The sequence below is a fragment of the Parasteatoda tepidariorum genome, chromosome 9, assembly GCF_043381705.1.
Source record: "Parasteatoda tepidariorum isolate YZ-2023 chromosome 9, CAS_Ptep_4.0, whole genome shotgun sequence".
Lineage (NCBI taxonomy): Eukaryota > Metazoa > Arthropoda > Arachnida > Araneae > Theridiidae > Parasteatoda > Parasteatoda tepidariorum.
This window is the reverse complement of record NC_092212.1, coordinates 17,264,242-17,271,352: the sequence shown is the minus strand read 5'-3', so window position 1 is coordinate 17,271,352 and position 7,111 is coordinate 17,264,242. Positions and strand designations below refer to the sequence as shown.

The 7,111-nt window shown below is 29.4% G+C and overlaps 1 protein-coding gene across 2 annotated transcripts in view; it reads right to left on the bottom strand.

The window, feature by feature from the left end:
- Nucleotides 1-6,877, bottom strand: part of LOC107437321 (clavesin-2) — a 94,966-nt gene extending 88,089 nt beyond the window's left edge. Inside the window, exon 1 of one of the 2 annotated variants that reach the window (XM_043052558.2) lies at nucleotides 6,761-6,877. The gene's annotated coding sequence lies outside the window, so the exon portion shown is untranslated. Of the gene's footprint in view, nucleotides 1-6,645 lie in introns of both variants that reach the window. The other variant, XM_043052559.2, reaches the window with a different exon arrangement.
- Between the last annotated feature and the right edge of the window lie 234 nt (nucleotides 6,878-7,111).

Below are 7,111 nucleotides of genomic sequence, written 5' to 3'. Positions count from 1 at the left end.
GTACTTTCCTGATAACCACATGGATTTTTTGTTAGTTAAAAATAGTTAAGTAAAAAATGTTACAATTGACCCCACTCTCCCCTACCATACCTGTAAACTTTTTCGCATTTTTCGTAAAATTTTATTTTTATATTTAAAGTGGTAGAAAATGTATGCTGTCCTTACTTATATAAACTTAATTTTTAATAATTTTGACCACCATTATTCTTGAAAAAATTAAGCATATATATATAAATATGTCATACTATCAAGGTTGTATACTCAGATTTGACTGTAACTTCACAGAGGCTTACACAGCAAACACTAGAATCTTTTTGCCAAAGCCATTTAGTCTCAGCCATTATACCATTTCATCAGAAGAAGGAGTGAGATACAGGTACTCTGCTACACTACATATCAAGTCAAGTTAACAAGGCTGTCAATCTCCATTTTACTACCACTTGGTAAAATGAACCTCGAAAGTATTAAAAGTTTGCAGGTATGCAATACGTTGGAATAAATATCTCACTTGCCTGGATAGTAATGTCTCAGAATTTGCTAGAACCTTTTCTAGATAAACATTAAATAACTTCTTAACTAAAAGTATGCCGACTGTCGAATTGGGTGTGATTCCATTCGATTCAGCGTAAAATTTACATCAGAACAAAGAGTAAATTCCAGATAGAGACAAAACCTTACTTCGACATAGGATGTTAACTTTAAATATTCATATTAGAACTAAACAACTTTCTAATTTACAGCTTTAAAATAATTATTTCTGTATTCAATTACTTAGGTAAGACATAAGGTAACATGAAGTTTAGGAAAAGATTAGATATAAGTTGAATCAGTATTCATACATCTGTGAACTCAATTTGTTTATGATAAACTTAATGTTTTTTTTTTTTCAGAAAATTTCATACTTGTCTAGTTTTGGCAACGGCAATTAATGACTTTAAAGTTTGAAATTTGTGCTACATTTCATTTTCTTGCTACTCTAATGCCAATATCAAGTTCACAAAAAAGTAAAACCAGAGAGCCGAGGTGGCTAAGGGAACAGAGCATTTGCCTTCCAATGTGGTGAACCGGGTTCGAATCCCAGCAATAGCTGGTCAAAAAGAATTCTGCACCGGGTTCGCAACGACCACAATGCTGACTTAAAGTATCCTCAGTGGTTGATGGATCATGCATTACAGTCCTCTTGCTCTCACGCATACCGTGGGAAGCTTTCGTGGTTTTGCCTTCCATATAACGCAAATGAAGGTTAGTTCCTTCAAAGGCTAATTTCCTCCAATACTTGATCCAGGAGTTCCCGTGTCTTCTGGCTTTGATTCAAAATCCCAAGGCTAAGGATTTGAGTATTTGTAGTCGTAAACTCGAAATTAGGTTAGCTGTTTAATGACGATTATTAAATAAAATAAAATCTACAACAAACAAATGTAAATTTTTATGGGTACTTCTCGTTAGTATTTCTTCGCAGAATATACAGTATGTATTAACATATGTACCTTTGTAATCCACTGTAGGCACAAGCAGATTTTGACGTTTAAAGTCTAAGAAAATACCCTTATTTCAAATATTTGTTAATGGACCTTGACCTTCAATGCAAATTTCCAGTGTAAATATTTATGCGTTAATAGTCAGTGTGGAAGTAGTGGAACACAGAATAAGGGTGATTCTCCTATTCCACCGTGAACAACCGTGATTCACCTATACCCCCCCCCAAAAAAAAAAATCGCACTGCATGTATTTTTTTAGAAGTATTTTTCTCGAAATTCCAGGGATTCTTAAGTTCTGATCCTTTCCCCTCAAAACACCTTTAAAAAGATAATTTTTGGAACCAAAAAAAAAAAAAAAAAAAAAAAAAAAAGGTTTAAAAAAAAAATAATTAATGATTNTTAAAAAAAAAAAAAAAACACGAATACTTTTCAAATTGAAAATATAATCCACAGTTTAAAAGAAAAAGGATCGATGCGTCATTTTTTCTGTTATTTTTTTTTTCACCAACTGCACATAATATTTTTGTTTCGATGTGAAATAATAAAAAGTTATGCGTATACATATAACATAAAATAATATGATATAAATGCACACTAAAAAAATTACATATTACATTAGAACTGAATTTATTTATCCATTTAAAAAGACTTGTGAATAAAAATGAGTCATCACGTTTTAACCACGTTATTAACCTTAAAAGTTAGGGTGTATTTGGGTGAAAGTAGAAAGTATTCATTTCCGCAATGGAAAAGAGCAGTTAAAAAGGTCAACCTAACACGTGCACCATTCATATAATAACTAGTTGAACACATTAAGATTCATAAATTCCTAAAGAAAAATAACGTGTTGTAATAACTAATAAGGCGATAACTTTTAAAAAAGGAATAACATATTTAACATAAAAAAACCGAATAAAATTAACCAATTTTTATAAATTATGACTTCTTTTTTGCCAAATTGACTTCTTTTTTGCCAAATTTTTGATTATTTATATGACTTCTTTTTTACACTTTATATAGTAATGAAGATGCAAAAAAAGTAAAAATAATTACAAAAATAAATAAATAAGTGTCAGTAAATTTTAATTCAATACAGTGAATAATCTCTCGTTTTAATTGTCCAATCCAATTTTAAAAAGAAAAAGAAAAAAAAAAACGAATATCGAACAAAAGTTATATATTTTTGCATAAAAAGTAATTTGTGTGTTTTCCTCGGCATAAAATTAATTTTTCAAAAATTTAGAAATTTTAATAAGTTTTGCTGACGTTTTTTTCCCCCTCAAAGACGTAAAATATCGATATTGGTCATACAAGCATCTTTAGATTATTTAATTATTATCAATTAATTATTAATCAATTAGATTATTTAAAGAGTGGGAGACGTAGGAACGCGGACCCGTGCTAAGCATACGATATACCTCCCCAAAATGCTATAAAACCGTAAATTTAGCAACTAAAATTGTGTTGCGGCGAAAGTATTGGCGAATGGTTTTTGTCTACTGGAAAGAGAAATATATATTTAACTCGATCCTCAAATCTACTTAAAAATGAATTTTTTTAAACAAATCAGTATATCTTACTCGATGACAGTAATTTTTGGTAGATAAGCCGCATAACCAATTAGAATTGGGGCCAAATAATATGAGCCTGAAACAGTGCCGTAGCGAGCTTAACTCGCGCCCGGGGCACAATACCTTTTTAGCGCCCCCCCCCCCATTCGAAATCCATCTAATATTATAAGTAAAATATACTCGCAAAGTAATAAATAAATAAAGTAGAATTAATAAAGTCATAGGCTCAAGTTAGGCATTAAATTTGAGACAAAAAATGTAGTTGAGAAAACAAGACTAGACTTTGAAATGTATATGATCATCTAGAATTAGTTCATAAGATACCTATTATTTATTTTACATATTTATAAAGAAATATTTTAAAAACACGCAGTTTTAAAACAATAAAAAAGTAAATATTTATTATCTCTAAGGAGATACATATATTTAATAATATGATTATAATACAATTATAAAACTAATTACTATGTGTAAATTTTCCGCTTTTGATGAAGCAAATTTATCAATAATATCATCAAAGTTGATCATTTCAAATTTTTCTCTTTCCACACTTAAAAATGCCAGGTCACTTAGGTGATCTTGTCCCACCGTTGATCGTAGATATGTCAAAATTAATTTTAATTTGCTGAATGACCATTCGCAGTTAGCAATTGATACTGAGATAGTCAGGAGTATTTGAAGTGCCACTCTCAGGTTTGGAAAAACATCTTCTCCATACGGGATTATAAAAGTAAGAAATTCTAATGGAGTTTTAAGTTCAATTTCTTTTCTACAAAGGAGTAACATTTTACAGTCACATTCTTCGATAAAGAGTTCTATTCCATTGAAATCTGTATTATACACTGTACAAACATACAAACGATTTTTGTACAGTGCAAATATTTGGAGATAATATATGTAACCACACAGCGTAGATGCCATAAGGAAGTGCTGACAGATACAGGTCGAGTCAGCCAGCCAGTGGAAAAGACGTGTCATTTCTATTATGAATATATTATTACAGTTTGATTAGTGTTCCTTTTTATTTACGAATTAACATTTATTATATTTCACTGGCACTAAATTTAAACTATTTTTTGCAGAAATAAATTATAATAAAAATAAAAATTATCCAACAATTTTTTTTGTTTTGCTGACCATTTGGCGCCCCTTTGTGAGTAGCGCCCGGGGGATGATGCCCCCCCTTGCTCCCCCCTCGCTACGCCACTGGCCTGAAACAAACTACCGTAAAATAGTTTTCTATGGCAAAAAATCAATCATAAAAAATTGTTAAAATGTGCATTTGGCGAAGACTTTCGAAATTGGCGTGTACTTTTTGTATTAGGTTAATTTACTGGCTAATAATTTGAAATCCTCACCTCGGGCCCCGGATAAGTAAGCAAAGTGGATAATTTCTACTATTATCAAAAACATTTAATTTCAAAAATTCTCTAAAATTTATTATTTCTCTTAAAATTACAAACATATGCATGATTTTTATTTTTATTTTCTTTAAAACAAAAATTAACTACTTATATCTAATTCCCATTAAAATACACACTCACTCAGTAAGGGTATATCGTTAACATGTGACGCAAAAACTATATTCTGCTTAAAATCGTTGCTGAACTGAACAAAGCCACTCTTTTTCTGTAATATTTGTTTTGAGTATAGAAATACACTTTTAATGATAGGGAACAATAAATACTTTTTGCTAGTCTTATAATAACTGTTTTTAATCTTCATTTCAGAAGAACAGTCAATATCTTACGCAATTCCAACGCAATGTTCTCACAATAAACAGCTCGGATAAAAACAAGATTTTTTTTTAATATTATTAAATTGCTTACATAATTGTTTAAAAGATATACATAATCATTTTGTTTAGAAAAACCTTAAGCGATATTTAGGTGTTTTTCCCTCCCCTGCGACCGCTTAACACCAAATAAACAAATGTTTACAGTCTCAAGAATTCATAATCTAAATTCATCAGACCACGAAAAGTTAGATAATTAATGAGGTGAAAAGAAAGAAAAAAGCTTCTGTCACGCGGAGTGTTAAGTTTCTCCGTGAATGCTTGTCATTTGAACGCAACACTAATAGAGAATGGAACTCACTTAACATTTATTACGATTTCATCAGCTACATTAAGCGATTACGATTTATTCAGCCACAAGAAAAAGAAGTGATAAGTTTAAAGCTTGTTTCTGATCTAGTATTTAATTTTATTTCACTAGTTAAGCAAGTGTATATGCACAAAATATTTAAGTAAAATAAAGCTCGTAACATTGCAATGAAATAAAGCATATCATATTTACTCTAAATACATAAATTTAAACACGTTATAGTAATATAATATAGTAATATAATATAGTAAAATAACTAAATATGATAAAAGAAGGAGCTAATTAAAATTATCAAAAATGTGCTTGGTTTGAATGCAGCTCTAATCAATGACTAATACATAAAATATATATTTACCAAAATGTATAAATAAGGTAAAATGAAACATAATAAAACTTCATATTTTTAAACTAAATACATTAATATAATAAAATAGATAAACATGCTTAAATAAAGAATTTGTTAAATCCAAAATGGCTTTGGTTTACGGAACTACATCCCTAAATCACTAACTAATATTTAAATTATACATAAATTAGGTAAAGTTTCGCATTTCAATAAAATAAAACTTCATATTTTAGATAAATACATCAATTTAAACACGTTTTATTGATAATATATTAAAAGAAATAAATATGCTAAAAGAAAGAGTTAATTAAAATAATCCAAATTCAAAGCTAGGTTTACATAAATGCAGCCTCAATCAGTGACTAATATATAAGTGATATGTTTACCAAAATATAAAAATGAGGAAAAATGTCGCATAGAAATAAAATAAAGCATCGTATTGTCAAAAGAAAAAGTTAATTAAAATATTCGATAAAGTACATGATCTAAATAGATTTAGATTTTTGACTAAAATATAGTTGACTAAAATAAAAATATATTAAAATATATAAATTATGAAAGATGCTGTGTTGGAATAAAATAAAGCATCACACGTCAAATAAATTCATAAATTTAAATATAAAGTTATATTAACATAATGTCGTAAAAGAAATAAGCGGGCTTAAAGAAAGAATGAATTAAATCAATCCATTATCTATTTGGTTTACGAACAAGTAGATTTAATCTCTCAGTAAAACATAAAAAAAGTTATAAAGTTTCTTAAGGTTGCTAAGAAAAAAAATTACAATATTTTCAGCCATTGTTCTTTTTCAGATCAGTAATAGCTTTATAAAAAAAATTTCATTCACATAAATAAAAATAATACATGTTAAACAAACGAAAAACTTAATTGGAATAAACCAGTCATTTCAGTTTTCATTAGTAACTGCATTTCCTTAATGTATTCTGAAGCTGCTAAAACTATTATGCAATATTCTAACTCAGCAATAAATTTAACGACTAAGTACGTTTATCTCTATATAAGTATATTCGGATTAGTATTATCTTATCATACATATTTTATCTGTTTATTTTCGAAATTTTTAAAATCTAAATATTTTTATCAAACATTAGTTGTCAGCAAAAATAAATAATTCAAAACTTACTGAATAAATGTTATCCCACTTTCTTCACACAAACATAACTGCGGCAAATTAAAACAGTTGGAAAAGTGAGGCGTCTCAATTAAACAAAGAAAAATAATGATAACCAAAAACTCACTTTCACTTTCTAGGATTTCTTTGTCAACAGCAGCAGGCGATAATAGGTATTCCTCTAAACCACGGGAGACACAGAAAATGAGAACAAAACCACTGTTCCACCTGGTTTCGATTCGCGCCACGTGATGTTTGATGTGTTCAACCCCCGTTTCCCTTTCCCACCTACTTTGCCCACTTTCGATTTCAGATCATAACTTGCTGGCAGCATTATTTTGACCAACCGTCATATCTTAAAGGCTTTTGTGAAGCAACATCTGAGCAGACGATACCTGTTTGTCTTAGCTCGCATCGACTATTACCCAAAAAGATGAAGAACAGATGTAGGACCCTTGATTGATAAAATTCACATGCC